Here is a 27,082-nt window from a genome sequence, read left to right as displayed (position 1 = left end):
GAACTGTTTACAGGGGCTGGGAATTTGAGAGATTGTTATTATCACATCTTGACCTATTTCCTCTGTCCAGAAAAGTACAAAAAAGGAGGTTGTGGGGAGAGGTTTTCTTTAATAATTAGGCCTCCCGGTTCTTTTTTTAGAGATTTCAATGTGTGTCACCTGAAGGAAGACTGTTCTTTATGTTGCTCTCCTTGTCTTTTGGCTACATGTTACTGGTTTTCTAGGCTGCCACATTGATTTGGATATTAGGGGATGGAGTTCTTTTATTAGGCTGGATATGTAGTTGTATGACTTTGGGAAGGAATCTGAACCTCTCCAAACCTGTTTCCTCAACCGAAAAACGAGCACGTAGGACTAGGCGATTTTGAAGTGCCATCCAGTTCTAAAATTTTTTTATTTCGAAGGTACTAGTAAAATAGCGGTTTGAACCAGATGGCATTTAAGCGTTCTTGGGTTCTGAGAGTCATGTAGCCATCGCTTTGGTGTAAATACAAGTGATAATCATTGTTGTAGGTTTATGAACCATCCAGTGGGGAGAAATGAAGGAGGTTTAAATTTAGACTGTTCTGCTTTGAGCCATTTCTGCTTTGAGCCATTTCACCAGCAACTTGATGTTTCTCTCTAACAAGAACAATGGTCTTTGCACTTTCCTGTTTTAGCAATACCCATTGTTGAATAGGATCTTTTTCTCTTCTGATCTTTCGATTCTCTAAGCGAGAAAGGATCATAAGGCAAAGTCAGAGGACCAGAGGAGATAGGCTAACAAAGGTAATGCATGCCTCCCTGGGCTTGCTGGTCTCCCCTGCATCTCCAGGGTCTGTGTGCCTGCATGGGGGGGGGGGGGGGCTGGATCCTGCAGCAGAAAGGGCATTGGTGGGGAGAAGCAGAGGAATGGGCCCTGTGCTTGGCTCTGGCTCCAGTGCCAGCAGTTACTGTGTCTTAGACACGTCTTGGGCAAGTCTTGGGCGAGTCATGGAATCTTTGTCGTGTCTCTGGATCACTCCCTAGTGTTAATCCTCAGAAGACAGTGAAGAGGAGGGGTCTGCAGCTGGAGACAGGCTGGGAAGGGAGGGAGCAGGCCTTCTGCCTCAGGGCAAGACGTTCCTGTGGAAGACACTTGATGGAGGATTTTTGCAGCTTCAGTGCCTTCTCAGGAACACCTCTCACCTACCTCCTGTCCTTAGCTTCTCTCTGGAACTGACATCAGCTGAGGGTTGGGGCAAGCCCAGGGGCCAGCAGCTGGTTTTCCTTAGCACTCAGAAGCCATGACAGACCTTTTCTCGTTGTTGACATGAGACTATTCAAGGATCAGCTGGACCTCTCCTCCAGCCAAGAGACCAGGCATCCCTCAGAAACTGAGCAGTGACAATAACAATAATGGTGTTCTCCTCCAGGTGCAGGCCGAGTCTGGAGAGCTCCCCCCTAAAACAAAGGTGAGAACCGAGGCGATGAGCCAGACAGTTAGAAAGGCAGCAGCAGCTCTCTTTCTGTTATCTGGGTGCAGGAGTTCAGCACCTGACTTTGCAGGTGGAGCTGTTGCCTTGGTGCTTTGAATGCCATACATTAGAATGTGGGCTTCAACGGGGGCAGTTGGGTTGCCTTTCCTCTGTGCTGGGTGGACAGACAGCAGCTCAAACATCGCGCAGCTGCTTTGCAAAGAATGCCTCTGCTCTCGAGGGACCCCGTGCAAAAGGGCACAAAAGATGAGAGCGAGAGCAAAAGCATCGTCAGCACTCACTTGGAAAAGAAAGCCTCTGCCTCCTTCACCTTTGCAGAAGGGGCCCCGCAGCTGCACCGGGTGGCAGGCTGCAAACCTGGAGGACAGAGCACAGCAGGGTGGGGGCCTTGTGTGCGTCTGTCTCATTTACACACACTCTGTTGCCCTTTCAGGAGAAGTTCATCTTCTGAACAAACGCACTGTGGGCGCTTAGAACTTTTGCCTCTTTTTCAACTGGACATGAAATCTCTGAAGCCAGCAACCTTTCCATTTCAGGGTATCTCATCACTGGCTTAGAACGTGGGCTTTAAAGGGTGTTTGCGTGTTTGAAGAAACCAGGTCACCTGCAAAGATGACAGTTTTGGTTTTTTTTAAAGATTGCAGTTTAATAGCAGCAGTCTATTGGGAGGGACCCCCTTGCGCCAGGGTTTCTGCTGTTCACTGGGAGTCCCTCTGTGAACACACACGGGTTCCTTGATTTCCAAGCCGAGCGTGGCAGAGAAAATGGGTTGTGTTAGAAAGTCCCTGCTCTTCTGGCATGTGTTGTCCATATGGATGGCTGTTAAAATCTGTATTAACTGCCCAACCATAGATGAAGACGAAGGAGAAAGGATAAAAGTGTTTCATATAAAATAAATTCTGATGTGATCTACAAAACTCAAGGATGGCAAAGCCACTCTGAGTGGTCACACGTCATTATTTACGGTTCTGGGTAAAGCTACAATTTAATGCTTCTGAAATGGTCAGCACATTAGGGGTCTCCATTTTGGGTGACCAACTCAAACCTCCGTGACTGCTTTCGTTGGGGTTTCTGGCAATTTAGACGGCTGCTGTATTCCGCTGTCCCTACCCAGGGATCTCTGCTGTGCTCCGAGGACTGACCATAACATGCCATTCTGCTGCTTAGATAGAGCATGGCTGGTGCCTCCTGCCTCCAGGTGGTCTCAAATGGGCACTGAGATGCAGAGATAATAAAGACATTAGAAAACATTCTTGAAAAATGAAAGGGAGGTCATTAGCATGTTTTTAATGTTGGATGAAATTAATTGTATGTACAAAAGCACTACAGAATAGGGTTTATATAATTATTTCATTGTTTTCCAACAAATTATAATATTAAAAACAATATTCTTCACCCCTGCCCAGGAAAGTATTTTTAAAACTTGATTACATGTTTGTTGGTTGGTTGTTTTTTTTTTTGTTTTTTTTTTTAAAGAATGTGTCATGGCCATAGTACTCTCTATCTTAATACTTAGAAAATAGTGGACTTCCCCCCCCCCCATTTGAAACTTGAAACTTTTTTATTCTTAAACAATTTTAGTACACTTTTAAATCCAAAACCACTTTGATCATTTATTGTTCTACTGCTGAACAGATGTCACACAGAAGTGATTCAGCTTGAAGGAATGAATTTTGCTATTTAAATGAATAGTCCTTTAAAAGAGTTTTCATCATTGTTTTTATAAAATCAAATCACCCTGCTAATAAGATCATAGCAGAGTGGCACTTAGTAGAAAACAGTTCCAAGATTAATTAATTGGTAGAACGTTTCTTCTGGGAGGTAGGTCCAATTTTTTTTTAAATCCCATTTCTCAGATGAGGAAACTCAGATAAGGTCTATCCGCTGCCAGCTCCAGGTGTTTATTGCCAAGATTCACACCCAGAGAGATTTATCTGGCATAGCCACAGTGCATTAGTACCTCAAAGGTACACATTCTGTTTACAGGAACATTGAATCAAAAACAAATGCAATTCAGATATTAAAACAGATGCCAGTTATAGCATTTGGACCACAAAAAAAAAGTCATGATTCCAGTTGCTTAGCAGAGTGGCTCACATCAGATACTCACAGTGTTGTGGAGTAAATGCCCGATTCAGGTTGTTAGGTACTGATACATGTTTTTGAAGCTTATTTCTTTTCTCAAACATGGCAAATTAAAAATATATATATTGATTTTAGAGAGAGGAGGGGACAGAGAGAGAGGGAGGAAAGGATGAAGGAAGGAACAAACACACACACATCTACCGCTGCTTCCTGCACGAGCCCCGAGCAGGAATGGAACCTGGGCATGTGTCCTGACGGGGAATCGAACCGGCGACCTCCTGGTGCGTGGGGTCGACGCTCAATAACTGAGCCACACAGGCCGGACTCTTTTCTTTTTTTAAATTTGTGTGTGGAGATGGTAGCTTTCAGTCTCAAACAGGGAAGATAGAGGCAGGAAAGCGGAGTTTCCTGGGTGAGTGACAGGTAGGTTCTGGCCCAGCTCCTCAGTCCTACAACCCAAGTGTCAATGGATTTGAGGAGCAACAACTCTCAGACAAGTCAGGGCACCTGGGCCTGGGCACCTGCCCCCCCACCACAGTCCCCTTAGCTGTCAAATGCCTGCCTGGTCTGACTAGAAATGCCATTTTACTCTATGGAATTAAGAATTACTGCCAAAACCTCGGTGTCTTTCAAGTAAAATTGTACTTTTGTTGGCAGAGGGCAACAAAATTTTAAAATATTTCAAAATTGTGTTTCAAAATAAATTCTTAGAAAAAAAAGGTGCTCCAGGGATCACCTTAATCCATCAGTTCTGACCCTATGTTCACAGACAACTTTAAGTGGCTGTGAGCATATTAGAAAACTATTGAATAATGGTCTCTTCAGCCTTACGTTTGCTTTTTTCAAAAACCAGCCATTTAAGTTAAGACCTTAGCTTTGTAATTCATTTTCTGCTTTGACATTAGGATTTTGTAAACAAATGACTATTGGAGCACCCTGTCAGCAGCATCCCTGTGGGACATACTCATCAGTGTAGTGGAAATGAAAGTGTTAGTTATGCCCAGCCAGTGTGGCTCAGTGGTTGAGCATCAGCCCATGCACCCAGAGGTCACTGGTTCGATTCCCGGTCAGGGTACATGCCCAGGTTGAGGGCCCGATCCCCGGTGGGGGGTCATGCAGGAGGTGGCCAGTTGATGTTCTCTCTCATGGATGTCTCTATCTCTCTCTCCCTCTCCCTTCCTCTCTCTCTAAAAATCAGTAAAGGAAAAAGAAAGCATTAGCTAAAAGTTCCCTGGCACCATCTGAATGCAGATGATGGAGACAACACCACAGAGGTGTGATGAGCCATTCAGCCCGCAATTGGACAGCCTGCCTTGGTTGGCTCAGCATGAACTCGCTGAGCCTCGATTTCCACATCTGCAAAACACTTCTTAAAGGCAGTCATGAAGACGAAACGAACGAATCCACAACAAAAGCCTTTCATCCAGTGCTTGGCGTGCAGGAAATACTACATAAACCTTTACTAGTAGCATTAGCATTAGCATCGATAGTGATGACTCCTTTCCTAAGGAAAGTGACTTTAATGAAAAGTCTCCATGAAAGGGCAGCTGAAGCCATTTAGCTAAATAACTCAGGCTTTAAGTGCACTTTAGCCCTGAATAATTTAATTGTTTTCATTCCCTACTACAACAAAAACGGGAAAAGAGCTAAATGTGTATAGTTATAATCTCAAGATAGTTTACCTAGAGCAAAGTTACTTCTTTCTATCATGCGCCAAGGTCACAGCTAACACCTGGTAGAGCTGGCTGCTGAGCCTGGTGGTCTGGAACTGGAGGCTGCATTCCTAAGCTCTATGCTGCACCTAGAATGGGGGTCTGGGGGGACATGAATCCTTCCCATGAATTGGTGAGTGATTTCCTACCTTTTCCTACCTGGGAGGTCGTTTTTAGCATTAACAGTCTCTTGTCAAGGGAGAATGAAAGATCATGGCATTGGTGTCCAAAGCACCTAGGTTTCGCCTCTGGCTCTTGACTCCAGCTTGCTGAGAGACCTAAGGCAAATTACTTAGCTTTGCTTCACCTTTTCTCCACTGAATTTACTGTTCTGTAAAATGCGCTAGTTTACTTTGCAGTTTTCCTCTCCCCTCCCCCCGCCCTCACTGACCTCCCTCCTCCTCTCACCCCTCCCTCCCTTGCCTTTTTAATTTAGGAATAATGCATTGTATACCTGCTTTGTGATGGTCCCGCACAGATTTTTACCATGAAAAAAGAATGTATTTTTCTGAACCTAATATATGTTTTCCAGCTATACTGTTATCACTAAATTATGTTTGTGCAAAGTGTTTGACCCGCTGACCTCACAGACACTTGAAGGATCTTGGACTTTGGAGTTAGATGGAATGTGGCCTAAGCCCCAGCTCTATTATTCACCCAGACCGTGTGCATGTTACTTGCTTTCTTCCTCTAGGCCCCAGCGTCGCCATATGTCTAATGCGGTAACAGTACCTAGACAGACACAAAGATGAAATGAGATGCTATCTGGAAATTGCCCCGGAACTCATGTTCAGTCAGTGGTGTCTCTCATCTTTAGGGAGTGGATTATGGCTGCAGACAGGTCAGTGTGCAGCAGATGGTCTCTTCTGTCCGTTCGCTGCCTTTGCGTGATGGCTCTAATCCTGTAAAACCTACGGTCATTGGAAAGCCAGAGAGATTAGGGGTGATTCTGGGAAACGGGATTGTGTAACCGTGGACTGAGATCACTGAAGGGTCTGGTTCTCCGTCGGCGTGGACTCTGGAAACTAAGGATGCTTACACACAACTTGGCTGCCTCACAAGGTGTGAGAGACAGAGAGGCAGTTGATCCAGAGTTCTCTGCAGGGCCGGCGGTTCCTTTCTCATGCTAAGCCTCGAGGGATGAGAAATCTAAACAGTCTAAAGTCGTGAAAGCTTTGTGTTTATTAATGTTTTCCAAAGTGAGCCTCAAGCTACTTTATAGAGAGTGTGAGTTACCAGTTCTGCAGACTCGGCTTGCAGTCACCTGTTCAAATGGGATGACTCCGAGTCCCTTAATTCTTCCCACAGTCCACTTTTCTCACTTGTCAAGTGAAGTTTATGATGGTGTCTGACGCCTCTGGTGGTTGTGAGGATTGCGTGAGCCAATGCATGAGAAGGGCTAGCACCGTGCCAGATGCGCAGGAAGCCTTAGCTGCTCTCAAGCCAAATGCATTTTCGAATTTACAGCGTTGGGGGGGCGGGCATGTGTTGAATTTTGTAAGTGTGTCCGATCGCCAGTGTGGGACTGTTTTCATCACGCATTCAGGGTTTGTTTTCTTACGGGCGATGGTGTTTAGAGTTGAAGGGATTGATTGCCCAGGTTAATCTTCCAGTGAGGCCTGCATCCGTCAAGACAGATGCAAGTTGCTGTCCTCAGGCCATTACTCAGGTAAACAAGCGTTCCGTTCTCCGAGGGAACATTAAACTGTCGCGTCCCTTTGATGGACTGCTGACTTGTCCGAGCTCTTGTGAAAGACAGAAAGCAGCTTCTGTTTGCTGACGTCCAGCTCAAAGACTTTCTCCAGGAGCTTTGTGACTGAACCTTCGAGGATCGCGACCTCAGCAGTGAAGTCACCAACCCAGAAATGGGGAAGAGGCTGAAATCGTTTTGGGTTCAGCTCAGAGTAGTGTCTGACACAAGAACTGGAACCGAGGCTGTAAAAGCAGGACTTGAGATCTCTTTTACATGAGAAAAAGAAGGAAAAAAAGTTAAGCTTATTTTTTTAAGGCCCAAAGCAGAATGAGACAGAGTCGTTGGCATGTGTTATTGGTATAAATTGCTAAGAAGAGCTGGATTACCAAGGGGCCTGATTTTTGCACCTTTCCCTGAAAACGTGTGTCCTGGCATTTGAGGGCTATTGCAGGCATCAGGACAGCACAGGAGGTCTGTGTTCTCCATTCAGCTGTATGGTGTTGGTATATGGTTTAGACGCTCCAAGGGCGTTCATTTCATTATCCAACAAAATGCACGGTGAATTCTATAATTGCAAGGATTCTCTCTAACACACACAATCTAGAGTTATAATGCAAGTCTGATCATATCACTACCTTGGTTAAAATCCTCCACCGACTTGGTGTTACCTGAAGGGACCAGTCCAGACCCTCAACAATTATACAGGTGTCTGTTCCTTGGCTGGTGCTTTTCTCTGCGCTTCCGAGTTGGACATTTCATTCCGGCGTCACCTCACTATGGTCCCTCCTCTCAGCAGCCCTGCCGCATGTCTGTCTGCCCTTCTTCCCTGCCCCTACTCACACTGTGCTCCTATGGCGTTAAAAAGAATGGTGTGCTTGAAACTCACTGAAATGACCATTTTAGCTACCTGGCTACATTGCCTCATGTCGTTACCCCTAGCTGATGGCACAGCACCACAATCTTGGTAAAGATTTTTCTGAACCAAACTAGGAGTGAGTGAATCGTGCCAGGTGTATTTTCGACTGAATCTTTTACTATCAGCATTCTGAAAGTCTATGAGCATTCTAATCAGGGATTTGGGCATTTAGCAGTTTGATGCTTTCTGACCTCACTGACACATGGGTTGACTGCAAGGAGGGTGACTTGGAAGCTTGGAGGAGCATCGTAACTGCTGCTATGCATGGATGACAATGGGGAACAAGGAAAACTGCTCCCCACAGATATACACTGTTCAAATGCATTCTGTTGGCAGAGAGAAATGATCATTGGGCCACTTGGGTTGTAGAAGAGAGGAATTTTTAAAAAAATGAGGCTCTGGCCAGTTTGGCTCAGTGATGGAGCGTCAGCCCAAGCACCAGTGAGTCGCAGGTTCGATTCTAGTCAAGGGCACGTACCTTGGTTGCGGTTTGTCCCCTGCCCTGGTCGGGGTCATTTGGGAGGCAACCAGTCCATGTGTCCCTCTCATGTTGATGTCTCTCTCTCTCTCTCTCTCTCTCTCTCTCTCTCTCTCTCTGTCTCTCTCTCTCTCCCTCCCTCCCTTTCTCTTTCTCCCACTCTATCTAAAGATAAATAGAAAAATATCCTCAGGTGAGGATTAAAAAAAACAAAGCAAAAAAAATGAGGGTGGTGCGGGTTGCTTGCTATCTTTCAGGACATAACACAGTGGTTGAATGGCAGGTGCCAGTGGGTGCTTGCTAATCTAAGATGTCTAAGGGGGTTTATGAGCCAGAAAATAGTTTAGGACATAGTGCTCTTGATCATGAAGAAGAAAAAGTTGATTCTGATGCTTAGTCAGTGTGTCAGCTTCTGAACTGAGTGTGTGGTGTGGGTTGCATGTTTGATCTCCCCCAGTTCTCTCCACCTGTGAGGGTGGTCGTGTGATGATTCCACTTTACAGAAGGGGGCGGTGGCTCAGAGAGGTGCGCAGGTTGCTCAGCGTCTCACACAGTGAGCACTGCATCGGACCTGTGGGCTCCTCCAGGCCCTTACTGCGTGCTACCCTCATCTTCCTTGTTTGCCTAGATAAGATGTGTGTTTTGATATATAATAATTAGACATAAATACAGAAAGTGGATTCTTCCTCCCAGATCACTCCCTTCAAGAAGCTTCCTTTCCGATTTTTTCCCACAGTGTGTGTGGTAGATAGTTAGCCAGTCGATAGACAGGGCCAGTGTGTTGTGTAGTTTTGCACACTCGTGTGTGTAATCTCTGTCCAGAAAGTGATAAAAGACCACACGACGACAAAATGAGAATTCTTTGATGGTCCAATATGAATGGTATTTATAGATTTAAGACAGATGTGGTTAAGCAGTTTAGACAAAATGATGTTTCAGTACCTAAGATCAAAGATGTATTTAAATGTGGAGGAAGAAAGTTGGAGGATGAACAAGATACGATATTTTCAAATTTCACTTATGGTTAGAGGACACGAATTTAATCTGTGATCAGAAGCTACTAAGGTAGTACTAGTACTGCTTTATAAAACAGTGCTCTAAAGTTACATTACAGAGGTTTTATGTCCTTAGAAAAATTTATTTGGCCCTGGCAGGGGTTCAGTGGTTAGAACGTAGGCCTGTGCACTGAAAAGTCTTGGGTTCGATTCCCAGCTAAGGGCACCTACCTGGGTTGCAGGTTCGATCCCTGGCCCCAGTCAGGGCACATGTGGAAGGCAACCGATGGATGTGTTTCTCTCACATTGATGTTTCTCTTTCTCCCCCACCCCACACCCCACACACACCCCTTCCACTCTCTCTAAAAAACAAATCAATGGAAAAAATATCCTCAGGTGAGGATTAGCAACAACAAATTCATATGCAGGATACTCTTTGGATGCCAAGTTTTCAAAGTTGTGACGTTTTGAAAGTTATACAACCCTGTAGCATTGGCCTATTTTCTTTGTTTTTTGTTGTTAAGCAGGTAGTCTTGGTTTTGGGTGCAGAACTGACAGGTTAATATTCCTGGCATCCATGCAGCTTTTCAAGTTTTAAATAATACCCTAGCACCAGAGTGCAAAGTCTGCCTCCTGCCTCAGTTTACAAGCAGAAGCTCCAAAGAGCATCATAAATGAGGAGAGGAGATAACATGCCCAAGTTACGCAACGAAGTAGCTGTGCAAAATGCTCAATGCAGATTTGGCTCCTAAATCTTACAGCAGCTGCAACCCATCCTTTAAATTTCATTGAGCTGGACCTACTGCTCACAAGGTCCTCTCTCCACTTCCTGGGAAGTAGGTCCCCATCCTGTCCCACATGGAGAGAGAATCCCGTTGCTCTCCGGTCACCTCCCTGTTGACATGTATGCCTCCATCCCCACCGGAGTCCTCGGCAAAGCAGGCGCTTTGAAAAGGAGCCCACGGGGTTCTGATGGTTGTACCTACTCAACCTTCTTTTCTGCCCCACCAGGAAAGACCCTTCCTTTATTTATTTATTTTTCCCCAGCATTATTGAGAGAAAGGACTTGAGGGTTTAAAGGATATCCTTCATATTCTTCTCTGGATTTTGACACCAGGAAGCTTAATTGCTCATCTTGCTGAGTCTCCTTCAAGGGAGAATTTCTGAACACAGAGCAGTTTACATTTACTTTGAAGACTGTTAACTCGGAACCTTTTTAAAAAGAATAAAAAGTGTGATGCCAGCACTCACATCTGACAGTGTAAAGAGTCTTCCCCTTTTATTTCTGTTGTATATCTTCTTTTCTCTGCTGAATCGGGAGTCTCCTCCTACATACGGGTTTTATGGAGAAGGCTAAGCGTGGCTTCGTGGGTGTCATGTGGAAACTCGGAACAGGAGAAAACAAGTCATGGGAGAGGAGCAGCAAACCTATGCCCATGTCGCTCTGCAGAAAGGTAGCTGATTTTATTGTTCAGTCAAAGTAGGAATGGGTCTGGATGACCTAAAGGATTCCGTTCTGAGATTTTTTTTTTTCTTTGCCTGCTGTAGTAGGGATGACAGAGAAGTCAGCCAATGCTTTGGGAAGAGATATGGTTCTCATTCAATAGCTTAACCAGTGTTATCACTTCTGAACATGTCTGCTCTCAAGTGAAATCATATCCCGTGTGTGTTTCCAGTGCTGAATCACCATGAGTAATTTTTTTTTTGTTTGTTTTTATGAATGACTGCTTTAGAAATTTTGATGGATTGCAGCTCATTGGGGAAACAGGGAGACATGTACAGTTGCATGTTATTCTGAATTGTAAATAAACTACAGAACTGTAGACTTCTCAGAGACTTTCTTTTGGGTCAAGAAAGGAAAGGAACTTACCTGTTTCCTTTAGAAATGGAGCTCTGGGGATTTTAACAGCAGGCCAGCATTTTGGCTTATTGTCACACGACTGCCACACCTACCAGGAAAGGCATTTTCCATTGGCTGTTTATTAAAAGTTGTTTATTGATCACTTATTATCAGCATAGCACGGCCTGGAGGCTAGAGATACAATAGTGAGCGGAACAGTTACATTGTTTCTGCTCTTCATGGAGTTTGCGGTCTATTCCTGGTTTTGTATCCTAATTTTCCATGATCATGGAGCCAGAGAAGTATTTAAAGGTACAAAGAAAATGATTAAGAGTTCCAACTAAGAGGCATTTAGCTAATGTCACATTTTGGATAGCTAAGAGAAGAGTGTGATGTTACACTCTCATCATGAGGACTTCGCAGTTGTTGGACCCAAGAGAGAAGTATTGACTGTGGTTTATGCCCAACTGATGACAACGCTCTTATGTTTATCCTTCATTCACTCATTTAAAAAATATTTGTGAGAAGCTTCTCTGTGCTCGGCACCGCTTGAGGAACAAAACAGTGAGGAGCTGAAAGAATCTGCCTTCTGGTGCTCAAACTTGAGCGCAGGAGACGGATAATAAGCAAAGCTGGTGGGTGAATAAGGAAACCATCTGCTGAGGATTGAATCCTGCATTATCCAGACTTCATCTGTGCCCCATTTCACACTGAGTATATTCTCTTTTTAAACAATTTAGATCTTGCTACCACCAGAGTCTGTGCAATATAAAAGAGATGTTGATCATAGGAGCACTTTTGTGAGTATTTTAGGAGCAGTTTGCAATGCATGCAATCAATCCACAGATGTGAAGGAGCAGGTACATGTGCAAGGACCAGTTCGAGGTGCCAGAGCTAAGCATGAAGAACACAACCAATAGAGTCCTCAACCTCACACCCTTTACATTCTTGTCAGTGGGACAAGTCATAAAAGAATAAACGAATTGGGGCATGAAGATCATTTCTGATGAAAATGTTATTGCTGTTGAAATAAAACAGGGCTATGAGTGTTAAAGCTACTTAGGTTACCTGGGAAGGTATCTCTGAGAAGGTGATATTGGAACTGAACCCTGAATGAAGAGAAGGGCTTGTCTTTTGCAGAGCCCAAGAGGGGACAAGCTTGGAGGTGGGCAAGTTGTGTCACTTACCACCTTGTAGTTCTTGGTCAGGAGTTCACACTTCACTGTAAATGTAATGGAAAGGCATTCAGAGATTTTCAAGCAGACCAGGAGGTTTTCTATTCCCAGAAGACCACCCTATTGTAAAGGAAAGTTTAAAAGCAAAGAAGGCTGTTTAGAAGGTGTTTTCAGTCTTCCAGGGAGGAGCGAGAGAGAGAAGGGACTGTGTCAAGAGACCTTTTGCTGATAGAACCGATAGGACCGGACAGACTGGGTACAGAAACAGAGCAATGGAGGGGATCATGGATGGTGCCCGGGTGTTTGGCTTGAACCATCGTGCTTCCAGTTTGGAAATGACATTACTGGGGAGGCTTGTTCTAGGTGTGGTTGGAAAGACGTCAGCAATAACTGTAGTGGTCCTCTGTGAAGGTGTGCTATTTTCACACACTATACCAAGTGCCTTAACACACACAACTCTACTTAGTCCTCAGCAAGGCTGTGAGGTGGGTTCTGTATTATGCAGGTGTTATAGGTGGGGAACTAAAGCACAGGAAGATGAAGTGACTTTGCAAAGGCCAAAAGGCTAGTCAGTGGCAGAAGAGAGATTAAACTTTGGGCAACCTGGTTCTGCGATCACTGACTCCCAGCCCCCTACTCTCTGCTGTTTTCTTCCATGCATGGGTTAAACACACTGTTTTCTAAAGCTGTCTCGGATTTATTGCTGAAGCCGAAGTTGACTTTTGAAACTCTGCAGTTTAGGTTAACATTCACCCATTGCCCAAACAGTTGGGCCTCCCTTTTGCACCAGGTGGAGAGGAGCCTGCCTGCTTTGGGGGAGCTGATCCAATCCAAGCTCAGGGGGCAGTTTCACAACCTCTTTCTATCACCTTCCTGTGCTGATCTTTAATCTGTGGGGAGGCAGAACATAAGTAGGATTGGGACATTCACTGTTAGTATAGCTTTAATTCTGTAGGCAACATCAAAAGCATTAGTAAGAATGATAAAATAATAACTATAGCATTAACAAGTCATGTCATGATCTGCAATGTGCCATTCCTGTTATGAGCACTTTACATAACTGTCTTATTTAATCTTTCAAAAAGTCAAAGAAATGCACCCTGGCTGGTGTTGCTCCGTGGTTACAGTGTTAGCCCACGCACTAAAGGGTCACGGATTCAATTCCCAGCCAAGGGCATGTACCTGGGTTGTAGGTTCGATATCGGCCCCAGTGTAGGAGGCAACCAATCGATCTCTCTCTCATATCAATGTTTCTCTCTCTCTCCCCCCCTCCTTTCCTCCCTCCCTTACATGCTCTCTAAAAAAAAAAAAAAAAAAAAATCAATGGAAAAATAACCTTGGGTGAGGATTAACAACAACAACAACAATAAAAGTCAAAGAAATGTGATCACCCTAAGAAAACAGCCTAGGAGCATTTCCATAATCTGTTTAGGTAACAGCATATACGCATGTAAGTTATAGAACTGTGATTTGCATCTAGGTCTCACTTTTGCTGATGTTCTATTCTAAACACCATCTCTTTCCTAAGCAGTGAACTGGCCATTTACTGTGCTTCAGCGGCAGATAGGTACGCAGAAGAACACGTCCCGGGCGTAGCAAAGGTGAAATGCTTTGCTGTGCTTCAGGTGGTGGAGTTGAGTTAGCAATCTCATGGATGGTCAATCAAAAATGACTTTTAAAAAATAATTTAATGAGCCCTGGCCAGTTTGGCTCAGTGGTTAGAGTGTCAGCCCACGGGCCAGAGTCCCAGATTTGGTTCCCGCTAAGGGCATGTACCACGATTGCAGTTTGTCCCTGGCCCCGGTTGGGGTCCTGTGGGTGGCGGCCACTTACTGTGTCTCTCTCACATCAATGTTTCTCTCTCTCTTCCTTCCTGTCTCCCTCCCACTCTATCTGAAGATCAATGCAAAAAAAATGTCCTCGAGTGAGGATTAAAACAAAAACATTAATGAATTCTTATTTTATCGTTTGAATTTTGAAATATTAATGGGAAGTTCCTAAGGAAAGATTAGAGTAAACTTTATGAGAACTATATGCTTAATAATTTGGGTTTTTGACTCCCAGTATTGCTTAAGGGTTATTTACAGACAGGATAATCCACTGTAGCTAGTTAAACAAAAAGGATTCTATTGAAATGTGTTTGATGGCCTATAAAACCACTGGGGGGAGGCTGGCAGCGCAGGCTGAGCTCCAGGTACACTCCACACCTAGAACTCCTCTCTGCGGGAAGCCCTCACTGCTGACTGCACGGCCTCGTTGCCCCCAACACCGCCCAGGCCAGCAAAACGCAGGTCTAGCCTCCAAATTCTCGTGTCTAGGGTTTTCTTCCCATATCAAATCCTGCAGGGCGGTGCCCGATGGTCAGAACCTAAACTGGTCTGCAACTGTAGCTAAATGCACAGGAGTCCAGGAAACACAGATTGCAGCTTTGCAGCCACTACAGCACAGAAGGATATGCTAGGAGAGAGCTGGAATGGGGATTGAGAGAGCCCATGCTCCGAGCCCACCACACTCACTACATTGAACTTTTCTTCTTGCGGGTTACTCTAAACTGGGAGCATCTGATATGTGACCCTTGGGCCAAATGCCACCTTGTATCTATACCTCTGAAGACCCGTTTCCGTTGCATCATGATATAGCACCTCTGAATAAGTACAGCCTAAAGAGGCTGTTTCAGACTTTAGCGAGTGCCTAAGAATTACCTGAAGGGCTTGTTAAAAGTGCACATTTCTGAGCTATGCCTTCAGAAAATCGGATACCTCACGGTGCCCAGAAATCTGCATTCTAAGAAAATAACCCGGAGCATTACGCTTTGATCTAAACCTAAGGTGTTCCGCTCTCCTTGTTGCCGCCAGGGCACCTTCCGTAAAAGGGGGGACACGCCAGCAGTTTATTCAGTTCCACGCAGGCAGCTGGTGCGTCCAGCACACGCTGGGAAAGCTCGTGCCGTGACCTTTGCAAATTGGGCTTGTCACCCGACGTGATAAAATGATCGAGATTGTGGGTGTTCTTGAGCTCATGGCCTTTAGCTCCATTGCTTTTGATGCTCTTTGGAGGCAGTTAAAGCAGAGAACCAAGGTTTAATTTATTTTAGTGTAGCCAGAAGCCCAGGTGGGAAAAAGAACTTTCTTGCAGGTTTCGGGAGCTGCTTTCTGAGAGTATGTTTTCTTCAAATTTAAAGGCCCTGTGAGACAAAACTTGTCAGACTCCCAGTAGCTGATCTGACGAGACATCTGGACACATCTAATTACAGCTGTAGGGGAAAATTCACGAGACGTTCTAGAGAGTTCAGTCCAAATCCAGCATGTGGGATCCGCCAGCAACTGGAGCCCTACCCGAGCTTTCCCGCACTCAGTTGTACAGAGGTGAAAAGAGTCGACAGAATTTGAAGAATCGAAGGGCGTTTGCTTTTCATGAGATGACACTACCAGAAATGAGTCACATCCTCGGAAGAATATGTACGACGATTCGTGTTTTTGTAGCTGTTTTTGAAAAGCGTACCGTGGTGGCTGGTTCAATGTTAGGAGCGACTATGTGACGTCACGGTGACCACCACCACCCTGAATGAACCCGTGCCCGTGGAGTGTGGAATTCAGTACGTGGATTTCAGAACTGCCATGATTTTATTTAGTTGTTTGTTTGTTTGTTTGTTTTTACTGTGTTCCTATACCTTGGCCAATGTCGGGGCCTATCTCTCTGATTTCTTTGAAAATATATTCATCTAGCAAAGAGAATGGGCAGTGGTATGTACATCGAGGTGCAGCACTGGGCTAGCGTCCACCAGTTCTCTAGACTTCGTTTGGTTGGTTGCATATCATCACCCACATGAAACTGATGGGTATTAGTCATCAACTAACATCTCCCGGAAATACAATGCATCATATTGTTTAGGAGCATTTTTTCCCTCTGCTTTTATCTAACTGCCAAAGACCTGTATTTATGACTAGCTAATGACCACTACGGCACCATTGTTGTCAATGAATTGCCCTCTTCTGCCGGCACACATGCTAATTCTGTTATGTGTGCCTCTACCAAAAATAACGGCAACCCTCGAACTCCGAGGCCTTAGCTTCTGGCCTGAGGTGGAGGCCTTTGTAGGGCTTTCCAAAGCCTCTGAGCTCACCTGGCTCTCATTCACCACAGAGGAGTTGTTCCTCATGGACTGACCTTTTAAGAAAGAGGACTGCCCTGGCCAGTTTGGCTCAGCAGTTAGAGCGTGGGCCCGGGGACCAGAGAGTCCTGGGTTCGGTTCCCGCTAAGGGCACGTACCTCAGTTGCGGTTTATCCCCAGCCCTGGTTGGGGTTGTGTGGGTGGCAGCCAGTCGATGTGTCTCTCTCCCATCAATGCTTCTCTCTCTCTCTCCCTCCCTCTCCCTCCTGCTCTATGTGAAGATACATGCAACAGTGCCCTCGGGTGAGGATTAAAACAAAGAAAAGAAAGAGGCTGGCTCAGGTGATCATTTCAGCCCCCCTCTTTCCGAGTCTCTTCCCTCCCAGACTGAAGGTAACTCCCTAGCCCACCGTCTTCTTCAGCTTCTAGGCAGGCTGTCACGGTGAACCCTTGAAACGTCCTCACACTCATTTACCCCTGGGTCCACCCACTTGGGTCTCACTCACCCCCAGAAACTGTCTCCATCAAGGTCAAGCCCATTAGGTGCCCTTTCATACCTTCTAGTGACCGTTCCACTGACCATTCTGTCCTCTTCGCACATCCTTTCCCACTGGCCACGGTGCCCCCCAGGGAACTGATTTGTCTCCCAGGCATTTGCTTCTCATTCTCTCATCTCCGGAGCGGATGGTTCTCTCTCCTCCGTAGATGGGGCTATTCTCCAGGGCTGTTGGTGATTAACTTCCGGCTACCAGCTGCCACCTCTCCTCCCAAATATCCTGTCTCAGTGCCGAGCACCGCCTCTTCCTGTCGCCCACACTGGAACCTGGAATCACTTGAGACTCCTCCCCTTTTAACCCCCCTCAGTCTCTGTCAGTCACCCAAGTCCTTCTCTGTCCTGTTGACCTTGTCGCTCTCTCTCTATTCCCACCGCCATCACTGGGGGCCCTCCTCACTTCAACCCTGGACGACTCCGTGACCGCCTAACTGGCCTCCTGCCCCCAGGGATGTTGTCTCCCTCGAGTCTATCATTTTTTTTTTTAATTTATTAATTTGTTTTTGTTACAGATGTTCCTCCTTTTTCCCCCCTTTGACACCCCCTCCCCACTCCTGCCCGCCCCCTTCACTGCACTGTTGTCTGTGTCCATTGGCTGTTCATATGAGCATGTAAGTTCTTTGGTCTCCCCCCCACCCCACCTCTGAGGTTTGCCAGTCTGTTCCCTGTTTCCACGTCTCTGGGTCTGTTTTGTCCATCAGCTTATTTTGTTCATTATAGTCCACAAATAAGTGAGAGCATGTGATATTTGTCTTTCTCTGATCGGCTTATTTGTCTTTATCTTATGTACTTAGACATGTTTGCTGATGAGTAAGTAGCTCTTCTTAAAGGCCTGAAAGTGATCAATGTTGTATTTACCAAAAGGGGCCGCTTAGAAGTTTATTTCTTGGGTTTCTCTCTTCCCTCTAGCTATGTGATTTTCTTGAAGCTACTGTAACTTGATTTACCCAGCTGAGCAGTGACTTGGCATTGTGATTTCAATTAGAAACTGATTTACATGAAGGGACCTACGTGCCTTCTAGGCATCAGCATTTTAAATAACATCAAATGGCTCATTAAATGTACATGAGATCAGTTTTCCAGCGTGGTGTAGGTCTTCATTTAAATGCAGAGTGGGGACTTACTAGCAGAGTGGCCATGAGCAAGTTCCTTCATCTTACTGAATCCTGTTTCCCTCACCAGCACAAGGGGGTAAAAACATGCACGTGGTTGATGGGAAGGTTCTATGCAAAGGTGTCTGCCACCTGCTCATCCTATGTGTGGCCCTTCGTAGGAGTCTCTGGATGAGAGTGATTTCCCCTTTAAATACCATTTACATTTGGAGTAAGGACTGACTGTCATAGAGTGATTTTCCCAAAACTGAATACCTTGAAATCCTTCAATTCTTCGTCTGCATCAGAGCCATCCTATCTGCCTTTCTAGGGGAAGCATTTCCTTTCTAGGACATTCAGTTTTGTTACCGAGCATAGTCACCATATATTTCACTGCGTATCCACATTGAAAACTATTTTTCTTTACCTTCTTCACTAAAGGACAGACATGGAAGGAGGTAGGAGAGCGTCTTCCCGAGATGTCCGTGTATCGCCTTGGGGTTCAGGCTGGTGCGAGTTCCCCTTAGCTGCGCTATCGGCATCTGCTTTCCCGATAGCAGTGACGTTTTAAGCAGGAACAAAGCTGCGAAGTGTTCCTGTGCCCCTTCGAGGTTACTGGACAATCACAAAAGACGAGTCTGTGTGGGATGATTAGGTAGTTTCTCCTAGTGTTTAATGGCAAATTTACAAAAAAATTTTAAAAACCCTGAAGGACAAGGTCATATGGAATTAAACGGTCACGCGGTGAACAAGAAGCTGTTGTAGGTTCCCCCTCCAGGTGGTTTTTGAAGGCTGTGGTTCGTCTGCACCCAGAAGACCCGAACTCGGGACTGATCGCTATCCCTGGGTCTTGGTAACCGGCTTCCCTGGCTCTGGGTAGCCGAGCCAGTTGGCTGTCCTCCAAAGCACATTTGGGCTACAAGGCAACTGCCTGCTTCAGTAGCCGGCATTTGAGATTAAAGAGAAGATGGATGTTGTGTTTGGCAGCGGCTGCTGTTTTGTTCGGGGCTGTCTTAATGCCATTTTGTAGGTCGGTGCATAAAGAAAGTGAGCTGCACGGACCATTCTCGACCCTTCCGACGCTGAGGAGTCTACCGTGGACGCTCTGTAGCAATGCATATTGAACATCGCTTCTCACACTTACAGAAAAGTTGGGTTTTCCCCCAAGATTGAGAAGATTGGAATTCTCTGGTTTCTTGAACAGCATATGTGCACCTCATGTTCCTGGGCAGCCACATGTTCTTTTCCACCAGAGGAAAGCAAGCCGCAAAGTAAAACTTCTGTGTTCTAACACGTGTTCAGATCAAGTAAATCGTTTGCATTAGGGACACTGCAGCACCTCTTCCTGGCATGTGGCTCTTTACTGTAAGCAGGCTCTTATGTTCAGGAAGAACTGATAATTGGGTGGATATGCCACTGGGGTCTGCTGAGATGGATTCTCAACAAAAATGAGATTTAGGTAACACCTTTGACTTCAGGGTCTCCTGCCTCATCTTCCCGTAACTCCCCCTCTCCCCGCAACCCTTTAAAGTACCTTTCCATTGCTATCTGTCTCTGTTAAAACCTGCTCCCTAAAAAACACCTGCTGTGTCTGTCATTCACAATTGAGTATGAATTTTAGTCACTGTTACTCCCCTCTACCAGGACGATTTCTGGTGCACTGTTCTAACGACGCATACAGGTTTCTCGTTCATTTTTTTCCTCATGTAAATAATTTGAAGGCAAATTATAGCAAGGAAAAGGTTATTGGAACTTTATGTGTTGTGGGGAGTCTAGGGGGGATGCTTCACAGATGTCTCTCAATAAAAATAAAATCTGGAACTGTCAACAGTAAAATTAGTTTACTGGGTCCGTGCAATGAAAGGTTATCATGAAATGAAAGGTTATCACACAATGAGCGTGACCTACAGAGAAAAGTTGTACAATGCTAACATAAAGTAGCCAAAGAAAAATTCACGTGCAGAAGCAGAGACTGTTACAGAAGAAAACAGCGAAATGATTGCGCAAACTGAAAAGATACATTTTAAAGGAGTCACAAACACAGGGACATTTAGCTTCATCCTTCTATCTCCAGGAGGGTGTGTGTGCGCACATGCCCACATGTTTAGACACCCCTATACCCTGGTTGGAGTTTCCAGAACTCAGAGAAAGAAGAAGAAGAAGAAAACAGAGATACATATTTTATTGATATTATTGGGACACCTCACTGCATTGGAAATCAGTGGTCTATTAACTGATGCTACTGTGCACACAGGGCTAAGAATACATTGAAAAATGCATCTGAACCCAAAATGAGAGTCAAAATACCCTGTAGTAAAGGCCCTACTCTGTTCGTGGAGGATTGACTTACAAAGTCTCTTTCTCTTGATGGTTTTATTCAAACTGTTTTGAAGCACTTGTTTCCCTGGTTTCCTAGCAATAAACAGCCCATCAACCACAGGACATAATTGCACGGCGGCACCTGTCGTCTCAAACGTTTGGATGCTTGTTGCCACTCCATGAAGTGGATGAAGAAGGGAAAGTTACTCTTATTCTCATGCGAGGCACTGATAAACAGCTACTCAGAGGGATTAACGGGCTTGTCGGAGGTCCCCTTGAGGGCCTCAGAGGCTTTCTGGATACATAGTCTGTCTGTACTCTGCCATCACACCAACAGTTTTCAAAAGCATGGTTGTTTTTTGTTTTGTTTTTTCCCTTTCTTGCCCTTGGAAACCTTTGTTCAAACAGAATCTTACCCAGAAGCATGAAGAAATAAAACAGAAAAAAAAGCTGAGCTGCTTTGCTTAGAGCAGGGGTTGGGGGCCCCGAAGACTGACAGGGGCAGTTAATGTTTCTTACCAGGAACAGCTTGAACCTCGCGCAGCTCCCTCCCCCAGCCATTAATTCATTCAGAAAGTAAGTGTACCGAGCTCTGATTTATTGTGCTGTTGCTGCTGGAACAAACTACCGCAAATCTGGTGACTTAAAACCATACAAGTTTATTATGTTATAGCTTTGGAGATTCGGCAATCCAAAATGGGCCTCCCCGAGCTAGAATTAGGTCGTCGGTGGGACTCTGCCCCTTCCTGAAGGCTCTGAGGGAGACATTCCTCGCCCTTTTTCAGCTTCTAGAAGCCACTTGCCTTCCTTGACTCCTGGCCCCTGTCCTGTCTGGTCAGTGCTTTCTGACCCTTCCATCGATCGCTGCATCTCTCTGGCCAGAGGAGGGGAAGGTTCTCTGCCTGTACCGACTGTCTGATTAGACTGGGCATACAGAACTCAGGATAATTTCTCCATTTCACGGTCCTGAGGTTAATCACGCCTGCCAAGCCCGTTTTGCTGTACAAAGCAATCTATTCATAAGTTCCCCGAATGGGGATGGGGTCCATCCTTTCGCCATTACTCCACCACCGTGAGCACCCGCAATGGGCCATGTGCTGTGTTCGCCATGGAGACGGTGGTGGCTGGAGACAGGCATCTTCAACAGGTAAACTGAGAAACAAACTGACAAGAATGAAATTTTTAAAGCTGTGACTTAAACAAGCACAGTAGCTCCTTGGAGGTGACAGGCACAACTAAGGAACTGAGATGCTTTTCCCCAGCTTTTTATTAAGGTGTGACTGACAGTGGAAATTATATATATTTAAGGTGTACAATGTAATGTTTTAATATGTGCATATATTATGAAATGTTTACCATCATTAACATATTCATCACCTCACAGACTTACCTTTGTGTGTGTGGTAAGAACACTTGGGATCTGCTCTCTTAGAAAGTTTCAGCTGTGCAGTGCAGTATTATGAATTACAGTGTTATTAAATCCAGTGGGCGGTTCTCATCCTTATGAGGTCTCTAGGGTTTTTCATCTCATAATTGAATGTTTGTACTCTTTGATCAACATCTCCCCTTTTGCCCCAGCCCCCGGCCCCTGGCAACCACCATTCTATTCTACTGTCTGTTACTATGAGTTCAACTTTTCTTTTTTAGGTTCCACAAATACATGAGACCATGCGATATTTGTCCTTCTGTGTCTGGCTTATTTCACTTAGCCTTGCCTTTATGTGATGACCCTGACTTGCTGAAGAAAAGCAAAGTTTAATATGTCTACCCACTGTTTAAGAAACCAGGGAGTGTGTGTACTCTATAGGAGAAAGATTTCTGTATAGGATAATTAATACTGAAAAATGGCTTTTCCATATAAAGAAGTCAGCTCCGCAGTTCAGCCCTCTCCCGAGAATACTGACTTAAGAGGTATTGCTCCTTGCTCGGCATTTTTCAGAACATTTCTTCTTTGACTACTTCTCCTTCCTAATGTTTACTTATGCCAGAGTGAGCTGTTGCATTTCACGAAAGGCGACTCTCCTTTACCAGTAGCAAAGTATATACAAAATTAAATTACAATATGAGTTTATTTAATAGCTTTAAAATACAGTGCTTCAAGAAATACAGGTTTGCCCGGGATATTCGAGTGCATTAACAGATTTAATGCAGCCCTGACCAGAGAGATTCACACACGCTGAGCAAAATCCTATCTTTATAGATGTTTGTATATAACTGAGGCAACGCGTACCATTGATACTGCCCTCAGACCTAGATCGCACCCCTCTTGCCTTCTTAAGGACATCATTCCAACAGTTCCTCTCTTCTGACCCACATTGGCAACTGCACCCTCCTCCGGGATCACCCCCACAGGATATGGACATCCTGGTATTTCTACCGTTGCACAAGTAACCCCCCATTCCTCGCCAGCTGTCACCCCACTTTGTTTTGTTTGTCCTCCTCTGAAGGACACCCTTTAAAAGACCTGTCTGTATTCACTGCTTGTAATTAGTCTCCTCTCATGTTCTCTTAAATCCACTCCAAACTGGCCTTTTCCCATAACTTCTTGAATAAAAATGTTCTTGTTAATGTCACCAATGATGTCTGTTCTGCTAAATCCAGTGGCTGGTTCTCAGCCTTCCTCTTACTTGACCTATGGTGAGTATCTGACATAGTTTCACAGTTGGACTTAACGGTACTTTTTGTTTTTTTTTCTACTTGGCCTCCCCCTACTTTTTGGCTTCTCTGTCAGGCTCCTGGTTGAGTTCTCAATCCGAGACATCCAGAATCTAACCACACTGGTCAGTGCGTGGCTACGACCCTTTCTTGCTTGGATTAGAGCAGCGGTTTTCAAAAGGTGTGCCTCAAGAATTTTTAAAACATGCAGTACCTGACTATTTAGTCAGGGACACTGACCTCTTTTCCCTTGGACTGTCCAATTTAAAAAATGCGAACGGCCAACACAGCAATTGCTATCTGGTGTGAACAAATCAAAATCATACCTATTTGATTTTTCAGATCAGCAAAACATGTATTTTTTGGTATGCTGCAGAATTTTAGTAATTCATGGGTGCCAGGAGATGAAAAATGTTGAAAATCACTGGATTAGAGCAAGAGCCCCTCACTAATCTCTTTGTTTCTGCTTATTGTTAACCACAGTAATCAAAGTAATATATATTTTTTAAAGACTTTACTTTTTTAGAGTGGTTTTAGGCTTCCAGCAGAATGGGGAGGAAGGTACAGACATTTTCTATATGCCCCCTGCCCCCACTCATGCATAGCTTCCCCTGTTATCAACAGGCCCCCATCAAAGCGATACATTTGTTACAAGTGATAAACCTACATTGACACATCTTAGTCACCCAAAGTTCATAGTTTATGTTGGTGTTTACTCTTGGTGTACATTCTGAGATTTAGATAAATGGAAAATGACATGCATCTACTACTTTAGTGTCATACAGAGTATTTTTACTGCCCTAAAAGTCCTCTGTGCTCTGCCTATTCGTCCCTGCCCCTCCCACCCCTGGCAACCTCTGATCTTTTTACTCTTTCTGTAATTTTGCCTTTTCCAGAAAGTCGTTGTTGGAATCACAAGTATGTGGCCTTTTCAGATTGACGTATTTCACTTAGTAATATGTGTTTACGTTTCCTCCATGCCTTTTCGTGTCTTGATAGGCTGTCTCTTTAGCACTGAATAATATTCCTTGTCTGGATGTACTGCACTTGATCCATTCATCTACCGAAGGGCATCGTGGTTGCTTCCAAGTTTGGCAATTATGGATAAGATGCTAAAAAATCAGTGTGCAGTTTTTGTGTGGACACAAGTTTTTAGCATCTTGGGGTAGATACCAAGGAGCACACTTGCTTGATCATATGGTACCACTATGTTTAGTTTTGCAAGAAACTGCTAAACAATCTTTTTTTTTTTTACATTATAGAGGGGGTTAATTTTTATTTTGCACAGAGGTTTACACACCACTGGAGGGTCGGAGGAAAAGGCAGAAGTGGACACAGACAAGGTTCGCAGACATTATTTTACATGACTGTGTCACAAGGTCCATCTTTTTTCTAGTAGTACACTTTACATTTGGTACTGGTAGTGGATTTTCATTAGCTACCAAATGAAACTGAAGAAGTAAAGCAAGTAGATATTCTTTGAAGACATTTTCTGAAGTTCAAAATAAATTTTTTAAATATATTCATATCTCTACCCTGCTCAAAATCCTACAGTGAATCTTGTTTCATTCACAGCAGCATGATCGGGCCTCTCTGCTCTCTGACATCATCTTCTACTGCCCCAGTTTACTCTTGCTCTTCCTTAAACAAAGCAGATTCCTTGAGTAGACCTTAGGGCCTTTGCACCAGCTGTTCTCTCTGCAGGGCTCTTCCCACAGATACCTGCATGGATCACTCCTCAGCTCCATCCCAGCTTCGACAAGATAGTACCTTCTCAATGAGGTACTACCAGATATCAGCCTGCTTACAATTTCAAGCTGTCTTCTCCACCCACTGCAGTCCTGGAAAGAAAGGGGTAACAGTTAGTTCTGGGGCCTTTTCTCTAGACTCAGGGACGCCTGGGGATTTGACCCTGTCTAGAATCCTTGCAACAAGAACTCAGCAATGTGTAGGAATATGGCTCTTACTTAAGAGAATCCCACTGACGTTTCTAGGGAGCAGAACAAGCACCAGTGTGTACTTTATTGTTGAGACTCTCACTGGCGGGAGGAGCTGTGATAGAGAATGAAAGGAAGCTCATCACATGCTCCTGAAGGGGCTGTTTGACTGGCAAGGTGGTATAAGCCCCAAAGTGGTCCTCCCCACCCAAATCATGTGTCATCGCTGTGCACATCCCAAGTGTTCAGTGCTATGCAGACCGTCGGCAGCCTGCTGGGAGTCATGAGACCTCTGCTCCTGGGCGCGGCGCATGCGCTTGGCCGGTCCTGTATCCCATCTTAAAGCTTGGTGCTGAGTGAAGCCTCTGATGCCTCCTGAGTGTGACTGTCCACTTGAACGTGAGACCATGATATGTGTTTTGCTGATGGTCTGCCTACCCTTACTAGAGGAAAACCTCATGAGGGCAGGGAGGTGTGCCCCGCCTCCTTTTTTCCACTACTGTGTCCCAGGCATCTGGAACAGTGCCTGGCATACACTGCAAGCTCAGTAAATATTTCTGAATGAATGAGTGAACAAATGTTTGTTTAGTGTTTCTTCAGTGCTGGGACTAGGGCATGGTGAAAAGAAGTAATAGACTTTCTGCCTTTGTATTTCTTAGAGCCTAGACTGTGAATGCAGTCATTAGTAAGATTGATCATTTACAGAGACCCATTCCCAAGGCATATCACAGAAAAGACTCTTGGAAAAATATATTTTTGTGGGTCGGGGGCAGGGTTAGGTCTTAGCAATTATAATGTAAAAGAAAGCTTGAGTTTCATCAATCGTATTTACATATATGAAGGAAGACCAAGTTATTAGAGGATATGTTATGTTGACATTGCCACATAAGAAGAATTTCCCAGCCCAGCCGGTGTGGCTCAGTGGTTGAGTGTCGACCCATGCACCAAGAGGTTGCCAGTTCGATTCCCGGTCAGGGCACATGCCCAGGTTGTGGGTCAGATCCCCAGTGGGGGGCACACAGGAGGCTGTCAATCAATGTTCTCTCTCATCGATGTTTCTCTTTTTCTTTCTCTCTCTCCCTCTCCCTTCCTCTCTCTCTAAAATCAATACAAAAAAAACTTTTAAAAAACAGAAGAATTCCCCAAACAGAAATCACTTACACCATTTAGTCTTCATATTGGTCCAAAGGAGGTGGTGCTATGGAAAGTGTGACTTCATAGTGCTCAGAATCGTCTTACACAAAATTAAGCGGGATCACTTGCTAAAAGATCGCAATGGTAAAACAGTAAGAGGATTTTAATTTTGTTTATAAGCCACTGTTATCTATATCGGTAGCAGTGTAGTCTTAGGTATTTTAGTAAATGATGATCATCATTTGGTCCAGTGTAATAGTGTACTACCTAGTTAGCTTGCAGATGTTAATTAAACACAATAATCTAGTTCCTTTAAATACATGGCTAGCTATATAAACTAGGAACAATTGCTAGCCATGTGCAGATGGGCTTCGTGTAATTTTGAGACACCATATTTTCACATCTCCATGCCTTTGCTCCTGCTGTTTATTTTTCCTGGAATTATCCTTCCTTGTCAACTCTTGCAAGCTCCTCCTTGTCCTCCAAAATCCAGCCAGAGTACATTTTCTCTCTGGCTTTTCCGGGTGCTGTCTTCCTGCCACAGGTTCTCCTCTTAAGATGAATTGATTAATTGTTTCATCCTTTGTGTTCCCAAAGCTTCTGAGTTTTAAGGGCATCTCTGTCACCTTGGTTTCTCCAGGGGCTGGCACAGCCCCTGTCTCAGAATATGTGTTCAATAAATAAGTATGGGGTTTGAAGCAGACTATTCTTACCTTGGTTACCGATTCATCCAGAAAAATATTTATTAAGAGCTTTTTTATATGCAGGGTGCTGGCCCTGGCAGGCTTGGCTCGGCAATTAGAGCATCAGCCTGTGAATCAAAGGGTCTTGGATTTGATTTCCAGCCAAGGGCATGTACCTAGGTTGCAGGTTTGATCTCGGCCCCAGTCAGGGTCATGTGGGGGCAACCAATCAATCTGTCTCTCTCTCA

General features: G+C 44.8%; 1 protein-coding gene across 1 annotated transcript in view; it reads left to right on the top strand.

Moving 5' to 3' along the window:
• Positions 1–27,082, top strand: part of KITLG (KIT ligand) — an 88,148-nt gene that overhangs the window by 4,824 nt on the left and 56,242 nt on the right. The gene's annotated exons all lie outside the window — the stretch shown is intronic.

This window comes from Molossus molossus, unplaced genomic scaffold, assembly GCF_014108415.1.
Source record: "Molossus molossus isolate mMolMol1 unplaced genomic scaffold, mMolMol1.p scaffold_m16_p_10, whole genome shotgun sequence".
NCBI lineage: Eukaryota > Metazoa > Chordata > Mammalia > Chiroptera > Molossidae > Molossus > Molossus molossus.
The sequence above is the reverse complement of the archived record's forward strand: the minus strand, read 5'-3'. Positions and strand labels throughout refer to the sequence as shown.